The 12,679-nt window shown below is 52.0% G+C and overlaps 1 protein-coding gene and 1 long non-coding RNA gene across 6 annotated transcripts in view; one reads left to right on the top strand and one right to left on the bottom strand.

The window, feature by feature from the left end:
• RIPOR3 (RIPOR family member 3) overlaps positions 1 to 8,448 on the bottom strand; it is a 44,311-nt gene extending 35,863 nt beyond the window's left edge. For 4 of the 5 annotated variants that reach the window (XM_066330992.1, XM_066330996.1, XM_066330997.1 and 1 more), the window contains exon 1: positions 8,299 to 8,448. The gene's annotated coding sequence lies outside the window, so the exon portion shown is untranslated. The remainder of the gene's footprint in view (positions 1 to 8,298) is intronic. The other variant, XM_066330993.1, reaches the window with a different exon arrangement.
• An 858-nt stretch (positions 8,449 to 9,306) lies between these two features.
• On the top strand, positions 9,307 to 11,580 carry LOC136368648 (uncharacterized). The gene is made up of 2 exons (XR_010744878.1): positions 9,307 to 10,663; positions 10,874 to 11,580. It is a non-coding gene; the product is annotated as an uncharacterized lncRNA (long non-coding RNA).
• The last annotated feature ends 1,099 nt before the right edge of the window (positions 11,581 to 12,679 follow it).

The raw sequence follows: 12,679 nt of genomic DNA, 5'->3' as shown, positions 1-12,679 counted from the left end.
AGCACATCCCCAAAGGAGAGGGGCTCTGCTTCCCTCAGAGGTGTCTGAGCTCTGCCTCTGCAAACCCCCTTCCTCCAGCCCCGGGTTTTTCCTGCTGCGTTTTGATCCAAGTATTTCACAGGCAGCAAACAGAAAGAATCTGTCTGGCCATGTGAAAAACCCCTTCTCGTATTCATTAGAAGTTTAAATGGTTGCCACACTTATTCCAGAAGTGTTTCTACCAAGGAGGTGATGGCTCTAACGTGACTGGAATTTATACACAAGAAAAAAAACCCTCTGCAGGAAAAGGGAGCAAGGAGTGGATAAGTTCTAACAAAAATCACACAGTGAAGACAGTTTTAAAAATTAATGAGTGGCAGAAGAGTTTTTCTCTGGAGGCCCACGGCGTGCAGTGAAATCAGACTGGTGCTCAGCCACTGAAGGAGCACTGGCTCATCAGAAACGTGTTTACCTCCCCACTTATCAATGAGTGACAGTGACGAGGCCCCTGGCAGAGATAACAAATTCCTGGAAATGTCAGGGCCCCCAGAACACCCAGCCCAAGCACACGAGAGCTGCTCACTGGAAAAAAAAAAAAAGGAAAAAAAAAGGGCAGACACAACTGGAAGTGCTAAGCAGAAGTTGCTCAGCAGGATCAGTCAAGATCAAACCACTTCAACATTGAGGCCAAAAGCTAATGTAATTTAAGGTCCCTTGAAATGTTATGAATACCATCAGCAAACACGGCAAGAGTCACTCATGAAAATGCATTTCAGCTTTGTGCACAAAAAAAAAATCACTCAGCTCTCTGTCTCAGATCTCTTCAAAGACTGTGAGCCCAATTGTTTGTCCCCTGAGGACCCAAAGCTTTTACTGCAGCTACCACATCTGCTTAGTGTTTCCTATGTTTCGGCATCACGAGGAGTTTTTCTTAGACTTTGGGCTGGTTTCCTCAGCGTCTCTGGAGCAGTGATGCTCTGAGCTCCCCCTGGGGATCCCCTGCCGTGGACAGTGCCCAGAGCAGAGCCCTTCCTGGCAGAAAACCAGCCCTGGGTCATCTGCACAGCTCAGGAACGGCCACTCAGACCCAAACCACATTGACAAGTGATCCCAGCAATGCACCGCTGCAGCACCAGCATCAAACCCAGACTCTGCCACCACTGCAGCACACAGAGCATTTGGTGATCCAACAGGAGCGTGGAGTTTTGCCCCAGTGACTTGGCTTCCTCCAGAGGGATCTTTTATGAGAAGATTGAGTTTTACTGCATTGTAAACACAATCTGACAATTCCAGGTCAAAGCAGCCTCCCTTATTGCTTTAAAAGAAACCAAAAGTAGTCAGATTCATAGACACACGTGGGGAAAAGATTCATCACGTGTTACCAGAGCCCTGGGGAAAGCAGCACAGAAAGTGTGTGTGAACTGGAGAGCTGAGCAGGACATGCAGTGTGTGTCCTCACGCAAAACCTTCTCCTGCAGAGCTGTTCTCCTTACAGCTGTGGGTTTGCTCTGGAAGAGCCCAAGCTCAAGCACTTTGGAGATACTTTACACTGCTACTCAAACGTTCTGCCCTTCTGCTGTTTGTTTGCAGGCAGCTGGGGTGCCCACGCTGGTTTTCTAAGGTTATTTCAATTCTGCTCTATTTGTGACCAAATGGGGTCGTTGCACAACAAATTGGCATGTGAACCCTTCAGAAGAAGGGAGAGGCACGACTGGGCCCCGGTGGAATTGGGAAGGAGCTCCAGTGACCTCAGCAGAGTTACACAAAGGGCAGCTCTATTGTCTCGGTGCCTGTTGTGCCTCACTGGAGGAATATTTCTGTAGGTCAGGGCTCTGAGATGGGGCCTCACCTTCCAGATCCCTTCTGGGGCTCCATTTCAGGCAGCAGGGACACATTTCCGTCCAGTCTGGGCGTTGGGGCTGCGCTGACACCACTTTACACCAACCTCCACAACACTGTGTGCTCCTGAAAGACCCCAGCCCAGGAACCTCCACAAAGATCCATCCAGTGGAAACGCCCCTCTCTTGTCTGCCCCTGTACAAAACCAGGCACTGCCTTGCTCCAAACCACTCACCTGCCAAACTTCACAAAAGCCAGTGAGCTTTCTGGACAGGTCGGCTCAGCCCCATCCGTGCACTGGACTGCAGTGGTTAATCCAGCAGCTGCCTTTGGAACATCCCTTTGGAAAGCCCTGGCCTGCTATTTGAACTTTACAGATCCCAGCAAACAAAATCCTTCCCCACAATCTGCAGAAATCTTCTAGACCCTTTTGGTGAAACATTTCAGAAACTCAGGGCACAGGGATGCTGGAGGTTCTTGAGCTGCTGTTCCTTCTGCACTAGAAGCAGCACAAACGTATTCACTCCAACATTAAAGCAGCAAACATTCAGATTTTAAAGCACACTGGGGCCTTGGAATTGCCTCCCTGTTTACCTCTTCAGGCCCAGTATTGGAAAATGATATTTCCCTCTTCAAGCCCGTGGCAATTTCAGTAATAAAACAGAGGTTATGTAAGTGCAGAGAATTATGGAAAAATATAATTGGAAAGCATGTAGTTGTAACATTCATCTGAATAGCTCACATCCAGCCGAACTGACATTATTCACACTTTCCAGTCTTAGTCAATACTGGACTGAACCCAAGCACAAGACATTTCAGGCCCAAAGGAGGCTTTTAAGAAAATGACAAGTACCCACATTTGCAGTTGACAATGCCTGTCTGGGGAAGCTCTGCTGCCCAAGGAAACACCAAACTGCCTCCTCAGGGATCAAACAGCAGAGATGGCAACTAATTACGGGCACCTTTGGACCAGCCTGCAAACACTGGGGCTGCCTGCACCCCAAAGAGCTCCCCAGGCAGAAAGCTGGATGCAAATGGGTGTCCCAGGCAAAGAGGGATGCAGATGCACATTTCACACTGCGAGTTCATCTGTGACCTGTGCAGACACAAGCTCCAGCTCTGCATTCCTTCCACACCCAGGGCTGGAGTTGTGCCTGCAGAAGGAATGCAAGAGAGAAATGAGTTTCTTATCGGCCTGGCAGATCTCGTTGGGTGATGCAGATGCCTGTGGAGCTGCCAGAACTCCAATGTGGGACACGGCATGCAGCCAGAGGTTCCAATCCAGTGCTTTGGCAGGACGCTGGAAATGAGGTACAACTGATTTCTAAAGCACAAGCAACTGCTCCTGTCTCAAGGATACCTGTATATATTTCTGTGATAAACAATTGTCATCAAAGGAAAAGTGAAGGTCCTAGATTTGTATAAGAATGAGTAAAAAAACTGAATAAAAATAACTTGTGTGTTTCCAGACCCACGGGCATTTGAAAGTCTGGCTGTAAGGAAATGGGTTTAATAATCAGAGATCTCACAGAGAGGAATACTGAACACACAAATAAGGACAGGAGGTTTCTCAGTGTGTCCATTCCCCCCTAAGCCACGGCAGCATCATGCAGACAACTGCACATGGCAAAATCTTCCCATCACTCCAAAGAGACCCAAACTTCACCTTGGCTGTTGGTGAGACCAACCAGTTCTGGCTCCTTCAGCTCCACAGCCAGCAGGATTTCAAGGTGTGCAGGGACAAAGACCTCCCAAAGGCATGAAGCACAAGGAGCTCTGGAAACAAGGCTCTTTAGGTGTGGACTGTGGCCTTTTTTAAATTTCCCCAGGGCTGGGACCTTCCTCTCACTATTCTCCCCAAACAGAACACAAACCTGTAGGATAAAGATGCCGTGCTCTGGTCAAGACTGTCAGAAGGACAGATTAAGGTAATTCACACTGCATTTTGTTCAGACAAATATTTTCACAAGAGTTCAGAAAGAGTGTGTTGAACAGAGCACCCACGGTTTTGAGAAAAAGAAACGTTAGCTAAAATCAAGGGCTTTGGCTACTTCAAGGCTTCCTAGGCAAGATTAAATCAAAATATTTCCTGTAAACATTCCGCCTTTTCATCAGCATGTCAGTTGTAATAAAGAAAATGTGATCCTAATTCTCAGCATCAAAACCTGGGATAACAACTCTAAAGTCAAATGTTTTCTGACATTCACAGAAACAACTGTGACAGGAAATATTTTCCGAAGCGTGTTGCAAGTGGAGGTAAGTAAAGCAACCAGCACATTTTTAAAGGGGGGAAAAATGTTTCTAAAAATGAATCAAGATTTTAATAAAAAATGTCTCTGAGGTAAGTTATACCCATAATAGAATATTTTTCAATTTTTTGACCCTGTGCAGAGAATTGTAAACCACTAGCAGATGTAGGAAACAAAAGCAAAAGTGTCCCTTATTCTCTGCTGTGCACACACACAGACAGAGGCAGGGAAACCAAGCAGAGGCTCTCCAACATTTTCCACAAGAAAGACAATTTGCTCACAATTCCTTCTCCCTTTAAATTGTTTCTGTGGCAACACATCTGGCGCTGTAGCTCTGGGCCAGGACATGAGCTAGGCTGCAAGAAGAAAGTTTTGTTGTTGTTCTGTCTGCAGGAACGTGGAGCAGAGAGAGGTCTGTGAGCACACGTAATCAGGGCAGAGCCCTGCTGCCTCCCCAGGCGCCCAGAACAGCAGCTGGGGGGATTTGTGCACACCTTAAAATGGCAAGTTTTAAAACATTTCAACAATGCTTAGAGAAAACTCTCACGGTAAACAGAGTCTAGAAGCCAGTTTTGGGGGTTTTTTAAAATAAAATGAGGAGTGAATTGCTACTGCTGTTCCTACCCTGTGAAATAAATGAATTACCCAGCTAAGAGGAGCAAGGTTCATCCCCTAATCACAAACACAGCTCTCCCTGTGTAATGGAGCAAGGCTGAGGCTGATTTCTGTCTGCCAGCACTGCACAAGCACTGCAGGGTTATCACTGTTCCCCACACGAGATGTGTCAGGGGCACAACACACCTCAGGTGCCTGTAGAAGTGCCCCAGGAGAGTGACCCCTGCCAGAATCACAGTCACCAGAGCTGGAAAAACCCTCCCAGAACATCAAATCCCAGCTGCTCCTGAGCCCCAGCCCAGAGCTCTGAGTGCCACCTCCAGGAATTCCTGGGATGGAATGGAGATCCAAACCTCCCTGGGCCTGAACATCCTTTTGGTGAAAAAAGTCTTCCCAAAACATCCAGGGCTCTTCAAGCTCTTGAGGATCAATAGATTTTACATCATGGAAATAGTGGAAGTGGATTTTTGCGACTTCATCAATCAGCTCAGGGATGGATTCATGGAAAGAACAGATCTGATGAGCAATAAAATGCCACTGACACGGTTACTGTCCCAATAATCATTGCATATGGTCTCCATAAAAGAGATTTTATGATTTAATTCAAAACAGCTAAAGTCACATCTAGAGCAGTTACATAGAAATCTGTTTGGTAACTCCACTCAGGGTATTTCTGTATTAATGACAAGACCATCTTGGGGTTCTGATCTTCTAAATCCCTGGTGATTAAACGCCTTGTCTCTCTGAAAACCAAGTTTTTGCCCTAAAAAGTTGAATTGAATAAAAATGATACTTTTCAGGCATTCTATCTTTGAAGACATACTGGTTTAAAGCAGTCTGTCCTCAGGGAGAATAAACTGGCAGCAGAAATGGAAAAGTTGGAAAAAAAAAAAAAAAAAAAGTGGATAAAACCTGGTATTTCATAAATATGTATGTCCCTTTTGTGCTTCTGGAGGAGCATCTGAGGATGGGGAGGAGGAGAGCCAGGGCCCTGAGCACCTGTAGCCATTAAAGGCTGGCTGATGTCCCCTGCACGACTCTCTGCCTGTAATTTTGGATTGTCACCAGCCAATCACCTTCCAAAATCCACTGCTGGCCAACAACAGTCTGGGTAATTCAGCTCTGTCTGTTCCCTCCTTTCTCAGCCTTTTGGCTAAGATGGAGTGTGCAGATTTAAATAATATTAAACCTCCAATTTTACACAAATGACCTCCTTCGTTTCCAATCGTTCTATTTATTTCACCCAAATGGAAGGAATTAATAACCCTTTGGAGACAGTTCCCCCTCCCTTGATCTTGGATAGCTGTCCATCCCCAGAAGGTCAGCTCTGTGCTGGTGCTGTGTAACCCCACACTGTCACCCCTCAGAGCCCCGAGAGACCACAGCCTTCCCCTGGCCACACACTGAGCCTGCTTTCCCTTTGGAAAAGCTCCTTCCACTCCCCAAACCCTTCAGGAGGATAAGGCAAAGGAGGATTTGTGAAGGAACGAGCTGTGGAATGGAGTGACGCTGGTGGATGTACAGGATCCCAACTCCCTGCCTGGATTTCTCCTCAGGAACCCCGGGCTGGGGAGATCACTGCACAGCAACTGTGCAGCTGCTCTTTGTCCTGACAGAAGGAATCCATCCCACCCTTCTGTGTCTCTCGGGGATCCATTACACACCTCCCTGCTCGGCCCCTCTGCGGGGCCCTGCTCCGTGCTGTGACAGAAGAGTCCTGCAGCTCCTGACTCCTCCAGCACAGAGCCTGGGCCAGCACCTGGGAATGACACCTCAGGGGAGTCCTGACACCTCAGGGGAGTCCTGTCACTCCTCAGGGGAGTCCTGTCACACCTCAGGGGAGTCCTGTCACTCCTCAGGGGAGTCCTGTCACACCTCAGGGGAGCCCTGACACCTCAGGGGAGCCCTGACACTCCTCTGGGCACCTGACACCTCAGGGGAGTCCTGACACCTCAGGGGAGTCTTGTCACTCCTCAGGGGAGTCCTGTCACACCTCAGGGGAGTCCTGTCACACCTCAGGGGAGCCCTGACACTCCTCAGGGCACCTCTGACACCTCAGGGGAGTCCTGACACCTCAGGGGAGTCCTGACACTCCTCTGGGCACCTCTGACACCTCAGGGGAGTCCTGACACCTCAGGGGAGCCCTGTCACTCCTCCAGAGGGTACCCAGGCTCTACCTGCAGGAGGATGCTGCCAGGTTAACGCTCGATGCCAGCTCACACGTTCCTCTCCAGACCTGGGGCACAAAGAGGCTGCCATCCACGGCAGCTGCAGCCCGTTTTGGCAAGGTCTGTGCAGCTTTTCCTGCACTGCTGCAGGTGCTGGCACTCACCCTGCAGGATGCAGAGCAGCAGCAGCAGGGGAGGGATGAAGTGCACGGCACAGAAATGAAACAGGGAGGGAATTTCTCACTGCACACTCCTTCAGCCACAGCGTCTCTCTCAGGTGTGCCTCTGCATTCAAAGGGCGATATTCCCTCAGACATACTGTGCACTGTTTACTCCCCTTGCAAATGATCTTCCTCTGCTTTTCTTGTTTTTAATTGAGGGCAAAATGTAAAGCGCCTCATCCATAGGTGTAGCTCCCATTTCACAGCTGTGAAAACACAGGTATGGACACATTAAATCTCGACCCCAGCAAAGGAAATGACTGAATGAGGAGTTTGAGTGCTGGTGCTGGTTCAGTACTCAAGAAATGGCTCCAGAAATACACAACCTTATTTTTCAAATTCCTTCAAGTTTCTTTGGTTGATGAACAACCCTACTTCCATATGGCCCGACTTATTTAAAACACTTTTTAAAGGGGGGAAATTAAACTCCATCTGAATCAAAATGCAACTGGGCTGGGACCCAAAACCTCAACTTGTATTTACACGAATAAGCAATAAAAAAAAAAAAAAAAAAAAAAAAAAAAAAAAAAAAAAAAGCAAATAAAATGTAATATTTGCACAGACAAAAAGAGTTAACTAAAATACAACCAGCTGATGCAACAACACCTCCAAAAGGCAAACTGTACAGGGTGGCACCAACCTCACGCTGCCCCTGTCCCTGCTCCAGCTGCCCCAGGTGCTGTCCTGCCGCCTCTTTGCTGCCTTCACCCGGGCACAAAGTCCCGAGCCTCCGGGTGAGGCTGCAGCCCCTGCGGAGTGTCAGCGGCCTCGGAGCCTGGCCGCTTACAGATGCCCGCCTGCCCCGAGGGTGACATTATCCCCCAGAGGTGACACTATCCCCCAGAGGTGACACTATCCCCCAGAGGTGACATTATCCCCCTCAGGTGACACTATCCCCCAGAGGTGACACTATCCCCCAGAGGTGACCGAGTCCCTCCACAGGTGACTGTATCCCCCTCGGGTGACCGTGTCCCCGCTCAGGTGTCCCTTTCCCCCAGGTGACAGTCCCCTGCCGGCACTGACAGCTCTCCCGCACGGGCGCTGTGGGTGTCCCGCGGCCCCGAGCCCCGCTCCGTGCCCTACCCGTGCCCAGCCGTGCCCTACCCGTGCCCAGATGTGCCCAGCCGTGCCCAGCCGTGCCCTACCCGTGCCCAGCCGTGCCCAGCCGTGCCCAGCCGTGCCCAGCTGTGCCCAGCCGTGCCCTACCCGTGCCCAGCCGTGCCCTACCTGTGCCCAGCTGCGCTCAGGCCGGCGGGCTCGGAGCGCTCCTGGGCTCCGCTGCCGTGGGCGCTGTGGCTGCTGTGGCTGCCGTGGGCGCTGTCGCGGCTGTCGCGGCTGTGGCGAGTGTCGCGGCGGCTCCGTGAGGCCGGGAGGGCCCCGAGAGCCGCCGCTTTATCGCGGCTTATCGCCGCCCAGCCGCGCTGCGCTTCCAGGAACGGCGGCTGCCTCCGTCCCGCTCGGCGCTTCCCCTCTGCTCCTTCCCTCCGCCCTCCGGCCTCGCTCCCCCTCCGAGCCCCCGCGGCTGCCAGAGCGGCTGGGAACCGGCCCCAGCGCCTGGCGAGCCGGCACTCACGGCACGGACCCTCTGCCCTTCATCGGGGCACGGCAGGAGCCTCCCGCCGCTCCAGCGCCTGGAACGCGGCTCCGCCAGCGCCGGGCATCGCCCCGTGCCCGCAATCCCGGGATCACCCCGTGTCCGCAATCCCGGGGATCACCCCGTGTCCCCACCCCCGGGGATCACCCCGTGCCCGCATCCCCGGGCATCGCCCCGTGCCCGCAATCCCGGGATCACCCCGTGCCCGCATCCCCGGGCATCGCCCCGTGCCCGCAATCCCGGGATCACCCCGTGCCCGCATCCCCGGGCATCGCCCCGTGCCCGCAGTCCCGGGAATCGCCCCGTGTCCCCATCCCCGGGCATCGCCCCGTGCCCGCAATCCCGGGGATCACCCCGTGCCCGCAATCCCGGGGATCGCCCCGTGCTCCCATCCCCGGGGATCGCCCCGTGCCCGCATCCCCGGGCATCGCCCCGTGTCCCCATCCCCGGGCATCGCCCCGTGCCCGCAATCCCGGGGATCGCCCCGTGCTCCCATCCCCGGGGATCGCCCCGTGCCCGCATCCCCGGGCATCGCCCCGTGCCCGCATTCCCGGGAATCGCCCCGTGCCCGCAATCCCGGGGATCACCCCGTGCCCCCAGGTGCCACCCGTCCTGCTCCCAGCTTTCCTGCCGTGCCACATCCCGCCTTTCCCACGTTCCCCAGCCATCGCTCCCTCCTCCTCTGCCCTTACCCCGCGCTGCCTCTTCACCATCCCTGAAAAGGTTCTCTGCTCTTGCAGCCCTCGGTCATACAACGCTCATCATCATCATCATCATCATCATCATCATCATCATCATCATCATCTCCTTTCTCTCATCGCCTCCTGCCTTTCCCCATCCCGCCTCCCGCCGCCCGGCCGGTGCTGAGGAGCTGTAATTTGCTCTCTTTGATTCTCTCCTGACCAAACCCTGCTCCGAGTCCTTCCTGCTGCACCCACCACTGACCTCCTGGGTGCTTCTGCGGGCAGGGGCTGCTCCTGGGGACTGACACACTTTCCAGGGAGCGCTGGCAGGAGGAGGTGAAGCTGTCCTGCAGAAAGCAGCCCGGCATCTCCGTGCTCCTCGTCTCACCCCGTGCAGCTCACACCTCTCCCCTGAACAACGCCTGGCCGGGCCTTTTGCAAACACCACAAAACCCCAGCAAAGCTGGCCCTGCCTGGGCACGGCACCTCGGCTGCTGCTCCGCCTCATCCATCTTCCAGCCGCCCCTGGTTTTTAGCAGCACTTCCCCGTGCTGCCGGAGTGACAGCGCAGGAAGCCAGACACTCCCCGCGGGGAAAACGAGCTGACTGCTCGGAATTTGGCCGTGCCCTTGGCATAACTTCATTAGTAATGGCCTTGGCTTCCCTTTGGACCACGCTCTGCAGCACCCAGCACACACATCCTGAAACCCACCGCAGGACGCTGAAACACAGAGTGAACTTCTGGAAGCTGCAGCTGACCAGAGATCCCACACAAGAACCTCTCAGGGCAGGGTTAATGCTTTCTTCTCAGCTCTTGGTGAAGTTGGTCAGGATTTGTATTTCCCTGTGCACAGGTTTAAGGGAAAGTCTTGAAGGAGGCAGAGGAAGATCTGCACAGCTAAACGCACTCGTAAGGAGAGGCATGAGGGAACAGACACATAGGAGAGTGAGAGCAGTAAGACACAAAAGCAGATGGGCAGATGGAGCTGTCTGAGCCAACAATCCGAGCACTCGGGGTTTTATTTGTGTTCGAAAGGGCTGTGCTGAGATGAAAGCAAAAGTGGGTTTCACACCAGGTCTTCAAAAAGGCTGGGGCCTGGAGCACTGCACATGGCAGCGATGGTGCACCGAGGATGTCACAGCCTGGAAAACAGAGCAGGGAGATGCAAATCCATGGGTTTGTATAGGTAAAGTACAGGACATCCCAATCATTGTCACTCTACTAACTCCTGGCTTCATTTTCCTGGTGTTTTGGGGGTTTATGATCACACCCTCTGAGTGCTTGAAGAATCCTCCACCAGCAAAGGCAACTGCAGCTGTCCTGCTGCTCTGTGGGGCAGGGCAGGTTATCCTGCTGCTCTCTGGGGCAGGGCAGGCTGTCCTGCTGCTCTGTGGGGCAGGGCAGGTTATCCTGCTGCTCTGTGGGGCAGGGCAGGTTATCCTGCTGCTCTGTGGGGCAGGGCAGGTTATCCTGCTGCTCTGTGGGGCAGGGCAGGCTGTCCTGCTGCTCTGTGGGGCAGGGCAGGCTGTCCTGCTGCTCTCTGGGGTTTCCAGGCTGGCAGGGCAGGCTGTCCTGCTGCTCTCTGGGGCAGGGCAGGCTGTCCTGCTGCTCTGTGGGGTTTCCAGGCTGGCAGGGCAGGTTATCCTGCTGCTCTCTGGGGTTTCCAGGCTGGCAGGGGGGCAGCAGTGGCTGTGTGCCCCAGCCTCGGGCAGAGCACGGTGCCACTGCAGCTCAGGGCACTGCTGGAAGGCTGCTGTCACTGCAGCAGGTCCCTGGCCCCAGTGCTGGCCCCACAGCAGGGTAGAGCACGCTGGGACAAGCTGAAATCAGCTGGATTTGTAGGAGGACATTTGTCACAACACCGAATCTCAGCAGGAGCCCTGTGCAAGCAGTTGTCCCAAAAGCCATTACTGTTCGTGTCATTTCCTCCTGACCATGAGCCTTTTAACAAAATTCGCAGAGCAGCCCCTCAGCAAACACCACTGACCACGGTTCCCTCAGCCCTGGTGCGGATGTCCCCACTCACTTCAGCTGAGGAACGGCTTTGTGTTTTTATTCCAGTTTACTTTTTATGATCTTCATTTGCTGTGTCTTCATCTGGTGTGTTTATGTGGCTGGTGCTTGGTTTTCATTATTTTTAACTGCATTTCAGATCATTTGCTCTATGGTTTTGTTCACATTCTCCTTTTCCACGAAATTCTAATAAAACACTTGGCTACAGATTTCCCAAATTGAATACTGATGTTTAGTGCAGCTAATTATGCAGCAGGGTTCAAAGTGAGTTCTATAATGTAACAATTTACATATTCCTGAAAACAATGGACACAGACCTACAAATTATTGCTACAAGCTAGTTTCACATTCTTCTGGAATTTCCTTTAGAAATACATATGTTTAGTATTCTCACGCATATGAAAAGCAGTAAATACTGCATTGCTGGCACCATTTTAATATTTACAGTGCAAAAAACCCACCACACTCTGGTGTGTCTCAGACCTAAAGGGACACACACAAAAAAAAGGCAGTTTGTTTCCTCCAAGAGCTCAGAGCACTTCACAAAAACCCTTCCCAAATTCAGCCACTCAACATCCATCAAATACAAGCCAAGGAAACACAAAAGATGATTTTACAACAAAGCATTCACCGTGATTGCAACAACATCACACATTTCAGCATCACCAGTGTTCTGGCAAAACCAGATCAATCAGAACTTTATGGTTTAAGTCCTGAATAAAATCGTTTTTTGTTTGTTTTCTGAATGGACAGGATTAGAGGCAGCCAAGCCTGTGAGCAGCCCAGCCCAGCCTTCTCAGGAAGATCCAGACTAAACTGACTTTTAGAGAGGCTGCTGTAAACCATGACTGTTTATAAAAGCAAGAGCTAATAACTCAGTAGCTGGGCCTGTTACTGTGATCCTTTGCACCAGGCCGACTTGGAGACACACTAATTCTTGCTGCTCTTAATGCAAGCAATATGTATGCCAGCATTTGCCTGGGGCTCCACCCCGCCCTTTCCTCGTTTGTATCTTTTTTAATTTTAAGATGCTACTTCCATCTTCATAATGTGGAGTAATCTGCATGGAGGTGGATTATCTCTCAGTCTATCCATCCACTGGCCAGGCGTTTTCCTTGCTGTAACACGACAAACTGCAGAGCCGGTTCCAGCAAACCATCCCTGCACAGAGCGCTTGCTCTGCGCCTCTGAGGGGGCGTTACAGAGAGATTAAACTGTAAATACATCCCCAGTTCCAAGCACATGATTGTTTTTCCCTCTTCGTGCATCTATCTTTGTGCTGGGGCTTTTAGTTCCTGGTGTAATAACTCGGGAGGG

This window comes from Sylvia atricapilla, chromosome 16, assembly GCF_009819655.1.
Source record: "Sylvia atricapilla isolate bSylAtr1 chromosome 16, bSylAtr1.pri, whole genome shotgun sequence".
NCBI classification, from domain to species: Eukaryota; Metazoa; Chordata; class Aves; order Passeriformes; family Sylviidae; genus Sylvia; species Sylvia atricapilla.
This window is presented reverse-complemented; position numbering and strand designations above follow the sequence as displayed.